The sequence below is a fragment of the Hibiscus syriacus genome, unplaced genomic scaffold (assembly GCF_006381635.1).
Source record: "Hibiscus syriacus cultivar Baekdansim isolate YM2019G1 unplaced genomic scaffold, ASM638163v2 tig00021057_pilon, whole genome shotgun sequence".
NCBI classification, from domain to species: domain Eukaryota; kingdom Viridiplantae; phylum Streptophyta; class Magnoliopsida; order Malvales; family Malvaceae; genus Hibiscus; species Hibiscus syriacus.
The window spans coordinates 1-10,262 of NW_024062507.1; the positions used below are offsets into that span (position 1 = coordinate 1).

Below are 10,262 nucleotides of genomic sequence, written 5' to 3' on the forward strand. Positions count from 1 at the left end.
CAACACACATATTCGATTAGCGAGTGTTTATGTACAACGAAATGTAGTTGCGTGCCATGAAAATCTTACAGCAGATTGCAAGGATTGAATCTGATAGTCCGAATGAAGCGCTCGATCTTCCCAAAATCTTGACATTCTGCGGTTCTTCCATCTCGTCCCTTACCTGCCCCAGCATCTCTTGCATCTGGGACCATTGTTCCGTCTCGGCTCGAACTTGCTTCACGATTCTCTGTACTATAGCCCTGCAATGCCCTGACCACACTCTTGCTTCAAGGGCATTATCTCCTGCAGAAAGAAGTTCTGGCAATCAATCGGGAACCTGGATTTCACTGTTATGAACTAAATAAATATAGAAATGTGCAAATACACATGAAGAATCGGTATAGAACAGTCAATGCCGCATACAAATACTTCAACCATGCAATCGAAGCGCATTCTGCAATTGAAACCAATGTTCTTTGGCTAAAGTTATCTGACATGATACCATGTCCACCTGATCATACCAATAAAACTTCGTTCGCGTGAAAAGCTGACGGCCAGACCAGTAGATTTGGGGGTAAGAACTCTCGAACAACAGAGATTAACAAGCTAGACTTATGGAAATCCATGTCTGAACCACACTGCTGGGGATTCTCTTTACTACCATATCTATTAGTAAGCAGTTTTTGAGGCACCGACATAATAAAGGGCTAGAAACCGATGATTCATGGAACTTACCTCGTTCGATTGTTGTGTTGACGACAGAGACTAATCCGAATAATCAATCCTCTCCGAACTGGAAGGGAACTGTTAGTCGTGGCAAGCATGGAATCGTATTCGTCCTCCATTCTCTCTAACAGAACCCCTTTTGACAATCTCTCCATCTTACTTTCTAAAAATTTCCACCTGCAATTTGCTTCGAATTAGAAACCCACCATCCAAATATGCTACCACAAATCAGAAAATATACTGAAATCTATACGTTATCGGATTCGAGGGTAAGTATCGGACTCGGATACGTGTCCAACACAAGTATGCCTAATTTTCCTAAGTATCATGTGTGTGTATATATATATCAAAGATCACATCTTCATACCAGTGCATGAACATGTATAGGGAACAAATATCGTGTTGCAAAATATTGAAAAAATGGTGTTGTAGTATTATAATTAAAAAAAATTTCGTTTCAATAATAATAACCTTAAAAAATGTGAAATTAAAATAGAACCTGCAATCGGATGGAACTGAATTAATAGAAGAAAAGTTTTGTTGAGGCATGAATGAACAGTTTCTTTAAGACAGATTCGTCATCTCCTCGGTGCTTTGAGTAAGTGGACGTCGGTCTCCCAGGATACAACACAAACGTTCACAACAGTAAGCACAACCGTAGTGAACAATCGAACACAATCTTGTCTTTATCTATCACCGGAAAATGACTTTGGAAGAATCAGAGAATTAAAAGTAAAGTATTTGAAAGAGAATAGTAGAAAGTTGTGTGTTGAAATGTGTCACAACTTAGCCTTTATATAGGGAGAGGATTGAAAGGTTAAGACCTTTATTAAAAGGTTAAGACCTTTAAATGAAATAACTTAACCATTGATTAAAAATCATAACCTTTTAATCAAAAGGTTATCATGGAAAGACATGATCTTTAGAGTGAAATGAAATAACTATTGTTCATGAAAAGACTTAATTATTTTTCATGAATAGTCATGATTCAATCAATTCATTCATATTTTTCCTACAATCCCCCACGTGAATGAATTTAATTGTTTAAAACATTAACTCGATGTGGTGATAGATTCTTCGTTCGATATTTGCATATGATATGTAAGTGTCCCCCTTTGAACCTTCTATTGTGAAAATATGTTTACCTTACTGGCTGCCCAGTAGACGTGATGTCCTTGAACTGTCATGTCGTTTGTGTAAGCGATGACATACCTCACACAAATATCTTACTGACAAGAGTTTGGTTCTTATGGTTATGTACATATAGCTGTGGACATATCCTGGTTCTGCAAGAGCTTAGAGAACTATGCCCCAATAGTCTCTTTGAAGCGGCTCCACTTCACTCTCACATAGGTGACTTATGTTGTTCGGTTCAAAGAAACACATATTGATCATTAAAAGCATCACTTAACCTTATCCATATTTTAGTCACTGTTTTCATCATAGGAATGAGTTGTCCCATTGAACCTAGATCTTTGGATCTCCAGTCAACTAGGTTGGGTTTTCCTTCACATAGAGCCTTAACAATTCATGGGCTTTAGTCCCATTCCTCTTGATGTTTTATCAACTTGATCTCGATTCAACCCTTGGTTAGCAGATCCGCAATGTTATATTTGATCTTAAAAATCAATAGAAATAACTCCAGTTGAGATTAGTTGTCTAATAATATTGTGTCGACGTCGCATGTGTCTCGACTTACCATTATACATTACATTTTGTGTTCTACCAATTGTTGCTTGGTTATCAAAATAGATACATATTTTGTGTACAGACTTTGGCCATTCAGGAATATCCTCCAAAAAATTTCGTAACCATTCTGCCTCTTCTCCAGTTTTGTCCAAGGCTACAAACTTATATTCCATCATGGATCTGGTTATAATTGTTTGTCTTGAGGATTTCCATGACACATCTCCTCCTACCAATGTGAAAATATAACCACTTGTGCCTTTGGTATCTTGAATATCAGATATCCAACTGGCATCAGAGAATCCTTCTAACACAGAGGATATCTAGAATAATGCAATCCATAGTTTCGAGTATATATGAGATATCTCAATACCCTTACAATTTCTTTCCAGTGTTTCTCCCCTGGATTGCTTGTAAATCTGCTTAAAACTGCTTACAGTGAAAGCAATATCAGGTCTAGTGCAACTCATAAGGTACATTAGACTACCTATGATCCTTGCATATTCCACTTGATTAACACTTTCACCTTTATTTTTAGATAGATGTTGACTTGTATCTATCGGAGTTTTGGCTACACTTGAATTATCCTTGCCAAATTTTTCAAGAATCTTGTCTACATAGTGTGACTGAGTCAATATGAGACCTTCGAATGACCTTTTGATTTGGATGCCCAAAATCATGTCAGCAAGTCCCATGTCTTTCATGTCAAATTTTGAATTTAACATATTTTTGGTACGTTTTATCATTTCATTGTTACTTCCAACAATGAGTATGTCGTCAACATATAGGCATAGAATTACATATCCATCAACAGAGATTTTGACATACACACATTTGTCACACTCATTTATTTTAAATCCATTTGATATCATAACACTATCAAACTTTTCATGCCATTGCTTTGGTGCTTGCTTAAGTCCATATAATGACTTTACCAACTTACATACTTTCTTTTCTTGTGCTGGAGCTACATAACCTCAGGTTGTTCCATGTAAATTTCCTCATCAAGGTCTCCATTAAGAAAAGTGGTTTTAACATCCATTTGATTTACTTCTAAATTTCGTAAAGCGCAATTACAAGTATCATTCTTATAGAAGTTATTCTTGATACGGGTGAATATGTATCAAAGTAATCAAGACCTTCCTTTTGTTGGTACCCTTTAATAACCAACCTGGCCTTGTACTTGTCAATTGTTCCATGCTTTCATTTTCGTTTGAAAATCCATTTAGAATTTAATGGTTTAATTCCATGAGGAAGATCCACTAATTCCCTCGTATGATTTTGCATGATGGAATCAATTTCACTCTTGATGGCATCTTTCCAAAAATTACAGATGAATGTATAGCTTTGCTATAAGTTACAGGTTTAGTCTCTAGCATATAGGTTAGAAAATCCGATCCAAAGGATTTTTTTACCCGTTCCCTTTTACTTCTTCTTGGTTCTATCTCGACTTCAACCTATTGTTGGAAGTCTTGACTATTTTCATTAATAGTTTCTAAAGTTCGTTTCCTTGAACTTGAGCCAACTTCTCTAATTTTACAAGGAAATATATTTTCAAAGAATGAGGCATTTTTAGATTCTAATATCGTATTCTTGTGAATTTTTGGATTCTTTGATTCATGCATAAGAAATCGATATGCATTGCTGTGGTGAGAATAGCCAATGAAAATACAATCCACTGTTTTAGGACCTATTTTCATTTGCTTTGATAAAGGAGCCATTACCTTTGCAAGACACCCTACACTTTCAAGTAATTGTAGGGGGGTTTCTTACATGTCCACAACTCATATGGTGTCTTGTCTTTTTTCTTGCGAGGCACCTTATTTAAAAGGTAATTTGCTGATAAGTCAACTTCCCCCCACATGTTCTGTGACAACCCAGAACTTCCTAGCATAGCGTTCATCATTTCCTTTAATGTTCTATTTTTTTGCTCTACTACTCCATTCGATTGAGGAGAGTATAGTGGTGTTACTTCATGAATAATATCATGTTGTGCACAATATTGACCAAATGGTTCAACATATTCACCACCACGATACTTCTCACCCTCTTAATCCTTTTGTTAAGTTAGGTTTCAACTTCCTGCTTATAGAGAATAAATTTGTCTATAACTTCATCTTTGCTTTTAAGCAAATATACATAGCAATATTTTGTGCTATCATTGATGAAGGTAAAAAAATATTTATTCCCTCCTCTAGTTTGAATAAATTTTAAGTCACAACCATCACTGTGTATTAGATCAAGAGGTTTCGTATTTCTTTCAACGGGTTTAAATGAAGACCTTGTTAGTTTAGCTTCAACACATGTTTCACATTTATGATTATAATTAATGTGAAATGGAGGAATATGTTCTAAGTTAATTAATCTACGTAAAATATCATAATTAACATGTCCGAGTCTACCATGCCATAAATTTAATGACTCAACCATATAAACAGAAGAAGAAGAATCATTCTTATTTATATTTTTAGCGTTTACAGAGATAGCATTGAGTTTCCACATATTGTTCAATACATATCCTCTTCTCACAAATATTCCTCCTTTTGATAAAACTAACTTCTGGGATTCAAACACCATCCTAAAGCCATGTATACTTAGGAGGGTCCCAGAGACAAGGTTCTTTCGTATGTCAGGCACATACAACATGTTTTGAAGTTTCAACTCTTTTCCAGAAGTCATATTTAAAATTACAGTGCCTTTCCCCCATGATCTTTGAAGTTGCAGTATTGCCCATATAGAGTTTTTCTCCTTTCTCACAAGAAACCAACTCAACAAAGGAGTTATTGTCACAACAAATATGGCGTGTGGCACCAGTATCAAGCCACCATTCTCTTGGATTTGAATCAACCAAGTTAACTTCATAGACCACAACACATAGGTCAAGTTTGGATACTTCCTTGGAAATTTCTATCACAACATTAGCCTCTTTTGTTCTGGACCTTTTTGGAAGCTTACATTCGGATGACATGTGTCTTGTCTTATTGCAATTAAAGCATTTCCCTTGAAATTTTTGCTTCTTAGAAACACCGCCTTTTGGTCATAGTTTAGACTCAATTTGAGCTTGCTTTCTTTTCTTGAAGTCTTTTTTGACTTCCACCATATTTGCCTTGGCAATGTTATGATTGGTTGTTTTGTTTAGCCTTTTAGCCATACATCGATTGTCTTCTTCAATCCGAAGTCTCACAATCAGATCTTTCACTGCCATTTCTTTTCTCTTATGCTTAAGATGATTCTTAAAGCCATTCCAAGCAGACAGAAGTTTTTCAATAATGGCCACCACCTGAAAGGATTCACTTATAATCATCCCTTCTACGAGAATACCATGAATGATCAGTTGGAATTCTTGCACCTAATTCACAACAGTTTTAGAATCAACCATTACAAAGTTTAAGAATTTGGCAACTAAGAATTTCTTAGCACCAGCATCTTCAGTTTTGTATTTATGGTCCAATGATTCCCATAGTTCCTTAGTCGCTTTCTTTACGTTGTATACTTCATAAAGTGTATCAGATAAACCATTCAAGATGTAGTTACGACATAGGAAATCAGAGTGCTTCCATGCTTCGGTAATGTTGAATGCGGTTGCAACATCCACTTCATCCTCTCTAATAGTAGGATGATCATCCTTAAAAATATGGCCAGATTCAATGTCGTTAAAGAAAAGAACATTTTCTGTTGCCATGTTTTGAAATTCTCTCCATTGAATTTCGCAGGCTTTTCATTATGACTCATGGCATAGGTAACGTTTGGCTCGCAGCCTGAGTCTGTGTAGCGACAATCGCATTAGACTGTGAATTGGATGAAGTATCAGCCATTTTTCTGTAATCGGAATCAAAACCGAAATAATAAATATAATATGAAACGAAATATATATTAACCTAAATATACCACGTTAATCTGTTTGAGTTTAGATTGAACTACAACACAGCGAATCTGTCTTAAGATTATTGCAAAATATTGAAAAAATAGTGTTGTAGTATTATAATTTAAAAAATTTCGTTTCAATAATAATAACGTTAAAAAATGTGAAATTAAAATAGAACATGTAATCGGATGGAACTGAATTAATAGAAGAAAAGTTTTGTTGATGCCTGAATGAAAAGTTTCATTAAGACAAATTCATTCTCTCCTCGGTGCTGAGTAACGTTGGACGTCGGTCTCCCAAGATACAACAACAAACGTTCACAACAGTAATCACAACCGTATTGAACAATCGAACGCAATCTTTGTCTTTATCTATCACCGGAAAATGACTTTGAAAGAATCAGATAATTGAAAGTAAAATATTTAAAAGAGAATAGTAAAAAGTTGTGTTGAAATGTGTCACAACTTGGCCTTTATATAGAGAGAGGATTGAAAGGTTAAGACATTTAAATGAAATGATTTACCATTTGATTAAAAATCATAACCTTTTAATCAAAAGGTTATCATGTGAAATAAAATAACTATTGTTCATGAAAATACTTAATTATTTTCATGAATAGTAATGATTCAATCAATTCATTCATATTTTTCTTACATATCGGACATGACAACAAAGGTGTTATGTACTTACATTGTTGTTTCCATTCGAAACAAAGCTCTCATAGCCTTCCCTACTCGATCGAATCAACAAGCTCGCTTCGGCCATTCGTCGAATCTCCTTCACACATACTTCTTCTCCTCCGAGCTTGTCGAGTCGCCTTTGGAGAAAGCATACTTGTTCATCAAAGTTGCTACATTTTTCAACCTCCAAGTCTTTAACCCTCGACCTCTTTCGCAGTTTTCGAGTTTTTGGACAATTCATCGATCTTTTCCTCCAATACCAACCTCACATTCTTTCCTTCACTGATGTTGTTTCTCCCCTGCATTAAATGGGAACTAATCAGACAGTCCTACATTGATTAACATTTTCTCAGGAACCAAACAGAAGATAATCAAAAGAGAGAAAAGAGAAACTAACATGAACCAAAGCTTGAAGAACAGATTTCAGGGTCCTCTCCGTTTTCCTGACATCAATATCTCTTTCCATCCTCAATAAATTACACTCGGCTCTCAAAACCTCAGCTTGGAACCTCCATTTCTCTTCTTCACCTAAAGAGAAACTGTCGTTTTCTCTGCTCTCCTCCTCCACCACCCTCTTCCTCCTCATCTCTTCATCGTCACCTGGACTCACCAGCACCATTGGATCAACCCCTCTTGTGAAAGACCTTTCTTGATCAAACAAATTAACCAGCGTCTTCCCTTTTGAATCGTTGTGTAAAGGTGGTAGCTTTGAAGGGCTCGCCTTTGGCTTTGGCGCTTTCCTTGTAGGCCTGTGTGGTGGCAGATGAAGGATCTTTGGGGCTGGTTGTGGCGATGCCGGTGGGTATTTCCATTTAGCCCTTCTCGTTGTGGTTAGCCTCTCCATGCAAACACCCAAAGTTTGTTTTTTTTATATTGGTTTTGAAAACAAAAGCTGAGCCCTTCTCGAGTTTTTTTAAAAAGTTTCGTGATTAAGTCGGGTCGGATTTTTTCAATATGATTTTCGGTTTGATTTAGGTGAAAAATATTTGATTCGAAAAAAAGTATATAATTTTACTTATATATTTAAGAATAGTTACAATAATACTCTTCTATATATATATTTTTTCAATTAAGTCATTATTTTTATTGAATAAAAATAATATTTTTTTTTATTATTTCAGGTCGGATCGGATTTTTAAGTTATATATCGAATCAGGTTCGGATAGGTGGAAATTTGTTATGGTCGGTTTGGATTGGATCTCGTGGATGATTTATTATTCTCGGGTCGGGTTGAGTGTACTAAAAACCCGACCCAACCTGACCCATATCGATCCCTATTTGGAACCGGACTTGACTACCTTATTTATGTTTTCTCGAGGGGGAGGACTGATTTTGAAAATTTAAGAGCTTTTCCAACAACTGGTTAGGAGACAGTGAGAGTTTAGTTGGAATTCTTCCAACACAGCACAAGCTTTAACAAAACAAGTACCAACCAACCTTCTCTTTTATCTCTATGAGAAAGAAATAATGGTTTAATTATAAAATAAGTATCTAAATTATATAGTTTTTCTAAATAAGTATTCAATTTTTTTAATAATCCATGTATCTAATATTACAAACGTTATCACTTTTGGTATCCAGGTTGTAACTGTCGTAATTTTTTTGTAAAAAATTAAAAATATTATTATATTTATATAAAATCATAATTTATCTTAAACTACAAAAAAAACCTAAATCCCTAAGATTTTTTAAATCCCTAATCCACTGCCATCACCCTTACCGGCCATGACAACAGCCACCGACGTAGTCCTCACCATCTTCCTAGTCATACACCGTCATTGTTGTCGCCGGTTGACTGTCGAGATTATGTGGAGTCACGATTTTCAGCCTAGGGTTCGCGGGATACAAAACGACGATTGACCGTTGATTGGTCGTGATTTCATAAGATTATTAATCGTCAGGGAGGTAAGGTTAGATGGAACTTCGTCGGCAGTAAAAGGTGATAGTTGGTGTGAATTTATGAGTTGAAATGAGGACTATAAAGTTTTGTGGCTATTTTAGATTTTTTTTTGTTTCTTTAAAATATCATTTATCTTTTTAATTTTAAATAAAAATTTAAAATTAACACGTGTCACTTAACGATATATTTTAACGAATGATATAGTCGAACACCGAAAGTGATAATATTTATAACGTTAGATGTCTGGATGATTAAAAAATTGGGTACCTATTTGAAAAAAAAATTTAAACACTTATTTTATACTTAAGTAAAAAAATAAAATCATTTAAAAAAGAAAGAAAAGAAAATGAAGGTCCGTGCTGTTAAAGGTTTGCCTTGGTTAATACATACATACAACCTCTAAAATATTTGTTTAATTATTAAAAATACAATTATCGATGCTTCCAACAATTACTGACAAACGAGTGTTCGAGTTGCTGTCTGAGTCTGACTCTCTCCATCTCGAGTCTCGACTGAGTTTTGTCTCGAATACTTCATTTATCATTTTCGAAGTAAACGGTCTGGACCAAGACACAGGGATGCTTTGTTGGTTTGAAAATATATAGGATAAATTATGTAGACAGTTCTCTACGTTTAGGGTCTGATCTACTATGATCACTAATTTAAAAATTAAGGGAAAAATGATCTCTAACGTTATTAATTCGTTTGATTTTAGTTCTCAACCATTAATTTTCGTTAACCCCTTTTGTTTAAGTCCTAACAAGGTCGAGAGATTAAAATCGAACAAGAATTAATGATCGAGAGACTAAAATCGAACTGATCGATAATTTTAGAGACTATAATCGAACATATTGATAACGTTATAGATCATTCCCCTTTGAATTTTAAATTGATGACCAAAGTCGATCATACCGAAAACATAAGGCACTATCGGCATAATTTACCCAAATATGTATATACACACTCACATGTATTTAATACAATTAAGAGTAAATTACAAATTTAATACCTAAACTATCAATTTTAATCTATTTTATATTTAAACTTTCATTTTTTTAAAATCATGCTTAAAGTTCAAATTTTGTTTTATTTTAATACCCATTCAAAATTTACCGCTAAATTTTGAGAAACAAATAAAAAAATAGATACTAAAACAGACCAGTACTAAAAGTGTAATTTACCCTAGTATTAATCATGCCTTAATTTACTACGTCACAGTCGGAGAGAGTCAAGGCGTGCACCATATCCATGTTTGATTCCGAGAACCAATAGCCACTTGGGGACCACTTCACATGTAATTTGTCTAAAAGATTATACTTTTTTCTGAAGTTTGTTTAACATGTTTGAAATTGGGTTTCAAATTAAATCCATAATTTGCCATTGTTGACTGTCATAAAAGCTTTATTCATTAGCTTTTGATGCC

At 34.8% G+C, this 10,262-nt stretch overlaps 1 pseudogene; it reads right to left on the bottom strand.

Moving 5' to 3' along the window:
- Positions 1-5,431: 5,431 nt before the first annotated feature.
- LOC120209958 lies at positions 5,432-7,783 on the bottom strand (annotated as a pseudogene).
- Between the last annotated feature and the right edge of the window lie 2,479 nt (positions 7,784-10,262).